Source organism: Sorex araneus, chromosome 3, assembly GCF_027595985.1.
Source record: "Sorex araneus isolate mSorAra2 chromosome 3, mSorAra2.pri, whole genome shotgun sequence".
Lineage (NCBI taxonomy): Eukaryota > Metazoa > Chordata > Mammalia > Eulipotyphla > Soricidae > Sorex > Sorex araneus.
Genome location: NC_073304.1, coordinates 109,382,128 through 109,390,066, shown reverse-complemented (window position 1 = coordinate 109,390,066; position 7,939 = coordinate 109,382,128). Strand labels below are relative to the sequence as shown.

The following is a 7,939-nucleotide window of genomic DNA, read 5'->3' as shown; positions in this document are numbered from 1 at the left end:
TTTCATCGAACACCTGACCTGGTACTATAATTTTGAATCTATTGAATCACTATGAATTGCAAAGCTATCTATGACTGATTTCCAGCTGTACAGTGCCCAAGCACAAATCCCTTCACCAGTGTACCCTTTCCTCCACCGGTGTCCCCAGTGTCCCTCCTGCCTTAGCCAGCATCTCTGACAGGCACTTCCTCTTTTTCTATACCTCACAGAAGCCATCAGAGGAACCCTCACCTTTCTTGGGTGGGTGTCACCGCTCTCCCTCACAATTAGATATGGTTTTTGGGACCGAGGGGGGAATATGAGAGGGGAGAAATGAGAAATGAGCTTCTGAAGTTTGTCTCCTTCCTGAAATTCTCTTCTGCAAGGGCAAACAATGAATATAGTAACCTAGGCACAGATAAAGAGTGTCTTTCCTTTCCTGAAAAATAGAACGAATTCCTTGGTTGAGTTTGAATTTCACAAATCCCTAAAAAGCCCATGCTGTGTGGACAAAGTGGAATGCAACTGCAGTCCGATGGCTGTCTAATGAAATGGTCGTATGCAAACATAACTGTAGAGGTGTTTGTGGAAGGCACTCTCAGGCATGACTCTCCCAGGCTCCACCTTGGGTGACTGAGGTGGGTAAAGAGGAGAGCAACAACATGAACTCTCTCTCAAGGCTACTAACCCTTTCTCTCCATCTCACGAGTCACCTACAACAGCATGAGCATGCATTCCTAACTTCTGCCCATATGTTCCAGGTTCATCCCTTACTCTGGCTCCAAAGAATTGCAGTAGTAGACACAGAGTGGAGTAATGATATCTTACTTGTGAAATGTATGATAGGAGAAAGAGGGCAAAGGGTAAAGCAAGAAAAATAATACTCATTCCAAGCTGGGATGCAGGTGACCTCACAATTGGAATGCTTGCCCCTTGCAATTTCAAAGTTGCTTCGTAGGATTTTCCCAAACTGCCCAGACTTGTTGGCAGACTCTGTAGAAAAGAGTTTCTTGCTAAGCATTGTCAATTATCAGAGTAAATAATGAATCATCTCTGGGGCAATGGATTATTACCCAGAAACTAAACCTCAGGGCCTGGTAGTAGATGTGGAAGTCAAGTTGGTTAAGTCTGAAGGAAGCCTCTTTTAAATATGTGGTTTTGTAATCAAAGTCTAAAATTGAGAAAACACAATTTAAAATTGAGAAAACACAATTTAAAATAGCTAGGTACTTCTGGGATTGAATGTGATCCCAGGAGTATCTGACCAATAGGGAAATGTGTGTTTGGGGGGCAAGGGTGGGACTTGCATTAGGGATAAGATTCTGTTTTTGTTTAGCTTTGCTTTGGAAGCTACAGTGGATGATGCTCAGGGCTTATTCCTGGCTCTGAATTTAGGGATCACTCAGGGTGGTGCTGAGGGGACCATATGTAGTACAGAGGATGGACCCAGGCCAGCCTTATGCAACAACATGCAAGCCCATGCTTGCTGTGGGTTTGTAGTAGATGGCTCTGACTATATTGAAGCAATTTTCTTCAACTCCTATTTTGCTGAGAGTTTTTTTATCATAAATGGATGCTGGATCTTGTCAAATGCCTTCTCTGTATCTATTGATAGGATTATATGGTTTTTATATATCCATTTATTGATATGGTATATTATGTTATTAATTTGTGAATGTTAAACCATCCTTGCACCCCCAAGATGAACCCTATTTGGTCATGGTGAATGATATTTTTGATGAGTTGTTGGATTCTATTTGCTAGTAGTTTGTTGACAATCTTTGTGTCTGTATTCATCAGGGTTATTGGCCTATAATTCTCTTTCTTTTTGTATCTCTGTCTGCTTTCGGTATAAGGTTGATATTTTCCTCACAGAAACTGTTTGGAAGTGTTTCTGTTTCTTCAATTTCTTAGAAAAGCTTGAACAGGATTGGGAGTAGGTTCTCTTTGAAGAATTTACTAGTGAATCCATCTGGGCCAGAGATTTTGTTTTTTGGGTGACTTTAGATTACTATTTCAATTTCCTTGATAGTGATAGGTTATTCTGATATTCAAAGTCTTGGGAAATCATAGTCATCTAGGAATTTATACATGTCTTCAAGTTTTGTCTAGTTTTGTGGCATAAAACTTTTCAAAGTAGTCTCTGATTATCTATTGAATTTCTCTGGGTTCTGTTGTGATGTCTCCCTTTTCATTTCTAATTCTGTTTATTTGGGGTCTCTCTTTCTCATTCCTTGCAAGTCTTGCTAGTAGTTTATAGATCTTGTTTATTTTCTCAAAGAACTAGCACTTGGTTTCACTGATCTTTTGGATTGTTTTTGGGGATTTCATGTCATTAATTTCTGCTCTAAGTTTTATTATTTCTTTCCTCCTCTCTGGTTTGTGCTTCTTTTGTAGGTTATTCTCCAAGATCTCAAGATGTGAGGTTAAGTTACTTATGTGGACTTGCTCTTTTACCTGAGGAATGTTCATAAAGCTACAAACTTTCCTCGTAAAACTGCTTTTGCTGTGTCCCATAGGCTCTGGTAACTCTTGTCTTCATTCTGATTTGTTTCCAGGAATCTTTTGATTTCTTTTCTAAGCCATTCATTGTTCAATAGTGAGCTGTTTAATTTGCATGTGTTTGATTTGAATTTCTGTTTCTGAGTGTGATTCACTTCAATTTTCAGTGCATCATGGTCTGCATGGTCTGAAAAGATCATTGATATAATTTCTATCCTCTTAATTTTATGGAGGTATGTTTTGTGGTCCATTGTGTGGTCTATTTTAGAGAATGTCCCATGCACACTTGAGAAGAATGTGTATTCAGCTTTTGCGGTATAAAATGTCCAAAAACGATATATATAAATGGAAGATCCCTATCTTCCATTTCTTTCTTTCTTTTTTTGAAGAAACGATTTTGCACAAAGAAGACACACATGCATAGAGCAACTAAATTATCAGTGTTTTCCACATTGAGAAAACAGAACAAAATGAGAAAAAACTGACTCAATCTTATTATAATCTATGCATTCAATTTTTCAAGTAGGATTTCTACTCCTTTGCTGGTGTTGTTTTTTTTTTTTTTTTCCAATGTGGGAATCAGGCTTTTCAGACCAGATTTGACTTTGTTTGCAATTTCTTGATCAGAACTCTGGAGAAGGCTAGAGAGAATAATAGTACCTCAATTTACATAAGCCCAGGTCTTCAAGTTCTTCATACCAATATGCTCAACCAGTATTTTTGCAAAACAACCTTCTTTTCATTGTTCCTTCATCTTTTTATCTTGTTCTATTAACCACTTCAGGACTAAGTGCCCTGCAGGATGTTCTGCAACATGAAGCTCTCCATCCTTGCCACCAGGATGAAGCTCTTCTGCTGCCAAGCTGGCAATAGCATTCATGGCCTGCTGAACATCTCCAGTGGCAGTTCCCAAAATATCAGACACCAACACACATGCCAATTTACCTAGAACCATCTCTTGGGCATGTTCTTTCAGGTAGCTCAGCAAAGCTGGAGAAATGGATTCCAGGAGCTCTTGCCGGCAAATCTCTGTATCTTTCTTACTGTGCGCGTTTCCATCTCCCATCTGTAGAACTGCAATGATTTCTCACACTATATGTGCAGGATCTCTGGGATTTAGTAAATATAACAGAACCTTCCTTCCATATTTGTCATTTATTATGTTAGACAAGGAATTGATAATTTCTGATATGATTATCTGCTTCACAAGCTTAGTATCATCAATACAATCAAATGCTGCCAGCAAAACCAAATGGGAATATTGTCCACTAGCTACCTTTTCAACATAAGTCTTCATTGTTTTTACAATCACTTTTCTGTGCTTGGGCGTGCCGTGCCAAAGGCAGTTCATGACTACTCTGGCGCCATCATGTGTGTGCGCCGGGTATATACTGCTTCTCAGATGGCTTCAATCATTTCCGATCTTAACTTTGGGGTTGCATAAGTAAAAAAGTCCAAGAATACTTTGTGTACCAATGAGTGCTTAATCACACCTTCCTTTTGGGCCATTGGAGTGAGAATCTGTTTCATTTCATCCATGATAAGTTCTAGTTTTTCTGGCTATATCTGTAATACTTTCTCCAGAGTTGGATGATCTGCTGACTTGTAGAGCTGGAATGTGTTCCCATAGAGCTCCTCTGTCAGCATGTTCGCTGCTCCAGGATCGCCTTGTCACTGTATGGGTACACCACGATGGTGGAGGCTTCTGCGTGCCTGAGCATCTTCTTCACGTGGCCTTTAAAACTTCTCATTATTTCTGCATTCTGTGGTTTACTCCCATACATGAGAAACTTCTTGACAATATTTCTGGAATATTTAGCTTTACTTAATTCAGCCAAATCACCTCGCAATTCTTCAAAAGCCTGTTTTCTTTGTTCTTCATTACCATACTGAATATAACACTGGATCACATGTTGAATCATATGCAAATGCAATAGTTTTAATTTTTCCCTGAATCAACTTTTGCAAATCACTCATCAACTTCACTCTTTTTTCTTTGTTACAGTCTTTTCTTCTTAAGATCTCCCAAATCTGCTTAGCACAAACAACAATGTCATAGTTGGTTTTATCACTGAACTGCCAGCTCTGTTTCAACTCTTTCTTCTTCTTTTTGAAGTCATCCCATTTGGGTTTCTTGGTTGCTGATTCATTGCTTGTATTGTCAAACTGGAATTTTCTTCCTATTACTTTTATTTGCCTGTTGAAATTTATTCTTTGGTAATTTATCCCCTTGATGCTTGTTCTTGAATTGTTTCATACCCTTTTCCCCAGGTTTTGTGGCACTTTTCTCAAAGTTCTTAGATGTGATTTTAAATTCGCTATCCTTAACAACTTTTCTTGGGGGCATCTTTGAAGAACTAGAATCATTTTTTCTTCGGAAATCCCTTTTCTTGTGATTTCTTTGAAATCTTTTCTTTTCCTCAGAATTTCTTTTTCCCTTTGACTTCCATTGTATCAATGCTGACACATGGGACCCACACATGTGCCCCATCTCTCATTTCTTCCCTAAGGTACTGTATATCATTGCTAAGCTTGAGTCTGATTGATCTATCGAGAAGTGATAAAGCAGTATTGAAATCTCCAACTATTATTTCTTTCTATCAATGTCTTTCTTCAAGTCTATGAGCAGTCGTTTTAAGTATTTTGCTGACTCTTCATTAGGTGCATCTACACTTAAGAGTGTGAGTTTTTCCTGGTGTAAGATCCCTTGATCCTTAAGAAACGACCTTCATTTTATCTTATAAACTTCTTCAGTTTGAAGTCTATGTGGTTTGATATAGACTGGTCTGATATAGACTATATATAGTATGGCCACTCCTGCTTCTTTGAGGGAGTTGTTTGCTTGTAGGATTGTTTTCCATCCTTACACTTTGAGTCTGTGTTTGCTCTGCCTGTTCAGACGTGTTTCTTGAAGGCAGCAGAGTGCTGGGTTCAGTTTTCTGATTCATCCTGCCACTCTGTAACTTTCAGTTGGTGTGTTTAGTCCATTGATGTTGAGAGATTATTGTTATGAGGTATTGCCTGATATTTCTGCCAAAGTCTTTTGTATTTGGGGGATTTGTCTTGTCTTAAAGTAGTTCATTTAGTTGCTCTTGTAGTCATGGTTTTGAGGTTGTGAAGTTCCTGAGTTGTTGTTTGTCTGTGAAGCTGTATATTGTTCCCTCTGATATAAATGAGAGTCTAGCTGGGTAAAATATTCTAGGTGAGGTGTTCATTTCATTGAGTTTGTTCACTACATCCCACCACTGTCTTTGGGCCCTTAGGGTTTCATTGGATAGGTATCCTGTGAATCTTAAGGATGCTCCTTTATAAGCAATTTCCTTCTTTGATCTTGCTGTTTTCAGAATTTTATCTTTGTCTACAGTTTTCATCATTCTGATAAGGATGTATCTAGGAGTATTTTTATTTGGATTTCTTTTTAGGTGGAATCCTTCTGGCCTCCTGGATCTGATTATATATGCTCTTCAGCTCTGGGAACATCTTAGCAATTATTTCTTTGACCATTTACTCTTCCTCAGTGTTTTCTTCCTGTCCTTCTGGGACTCCAATGATTCTTATGTTATTCTTCTTGGCTTCATCCCAATTTTCTCTTGTCATCTGTTGGTTTATTCTGAGGCTCTTTTTCATTTTCTGCTGTTGTCTAGAGATTCTCTGCACCTCATCTTGGAGCTCACTGATTCTGTCCTCAGCAGTTGTTATTCTATTGCTGAGGTCCTCCAGTGAGTTTTTCATTTCACCTACCAAGTTTTTTAGGTATGTTATTTCTGCTTGTATTTTTGTTTGCATTTTCCTCATTTCACCTACAAAGTTTTTTAGGTTTGTTATTTCTGCTTGTATTTTTGTTTGCATTTTCCTCACCTCCACTTTCATATCCTCTTGTATTTTATTAGCAGTGTGTTCTATTGCTTCTTTGAACTCCTTATACATCAAAACTTCTATTTTAAATTCCTTATCTTAGAGGTTATAGAGTTGTTTGTTACTGTTTGATTCATTTGGTCTAAAAACTTCAATCATTAGGCTTAGTGAGTTTCTGCATTGTTTTACCATAGTGACCTTTGTGTTTTGGAGTTTTTTATTCTGTTATTGTATGTTATGGCCCCTGCAATTGGGCAATCTTTGTGCACTACCTTGGCTTATTGATAGTATATGTGAGGCTTGGGTTAACTAGTACCTCAATTGTGGGGTGAAGACAAAATAACTTCTTCTTGAGGACACACTAGTATATCCGTGCAGTTTTCTGGCTAGGGTTTTAAAATGTATGCTTTATGGATAGATCGGAGGGTAAGGGGGGATGATGCTATGGGCCCACAGACCTTATGGTGGAATTAAGTTTGACACTGTAGGGGTGGTTGGCTGGCAGGGGCTATGTATATGTTTAAAATAAACAATGATACTTTCCTGGTGTCTAATGCAAGAAAGTAATGAATGTGGGGCTGGCTGTCCTATAATTTAAGATTATAAAATTTTACATCATGGAAATAACTGCAGTTCTAAAAGGTTTATCACTATGATGAAGATGAAGTTTATAAGTTGCAATAGATGGTTTACTTGCTAAAGACTATAGCATAAGATACAGTATAATATATAGTATTTATTTGAAATATAGTATCAATAAATACCAGTGATTATTTTATCTTTATTATATATCTGTTTTATTGAAATGTCAGTATTCACAGTAACATAAATGAGTGTGCTTTTGAATTTCAGTGTTACTGCACCCACATTCACCACTAGAGTGCCAACATGCCCTGACTACTATTCCCAGGGTCCTTCTCCTCTTCCCCAGCTTCGCATTCCCAACATCACCTTATTCTCTCACTACCTCTCCCCACCAGTTGAAAAACCCTGAAATAATTGCCATAGAACTGGGGTTATATTCACTAAGTATTGTCTATTCCTTTACTTTGCTTCTTTCATGCTCCACATATGAGTAAGATCATTGGTATTTGTCTCCTTGTTACAAATCACTTTTTCAGCTGGTTACCGACCTATTCCATAGTAGTTGTCATGACTGAAAGATTTTATCCTTTTTCATAGCTGAGAACTTCTATATATGGCAATACTTTTTCTACTCATTTGCCAGGAAATCTGCTGACATTTGTATTATTCCCATATTTTAGCAATCATAACTGGTACTGTAATGTACAGAAGTATGCATTCTGAACATTCTGAAAATCATATATAAATTAATGCTGTTATATTTGTGAATATATGTCAGAGTAGAATCACCAAAAATAGAACTTATGGCCTAGTTTTTTAGGCCTCCATGCTATTTTTCTATAGAGGCTTAAACAGATTATATTCTCACTAATAGTGAATGAGAGTTACCTTTTCACTGAAACACCACCATCACTGGTAGTTTCAATATTTTTTGAAGTAGGGCCTTCCTGCTGGTGTGAGATGTTATTGAATTGCAATTTTTATTTTTATTTTTTAATTTTAAGTTAATGATACACAG

At 37.7% G+C, this 7,939-nt stretch overlaps 1 pseudogene; it reads right to left on the bottom strand.

The window, feature by feature from the left end:
- Positions 1 to 2,983: 2,983 nt before the first annotated feature.
- LOC101540444 (pumilio homolog 3-like) lies at positions 2,984 to 4,931 on the bottom strand (annotated as a pseudogene).
- Positions 4,932 to 7,939: the final 3,008 nt, after the last annotated feature.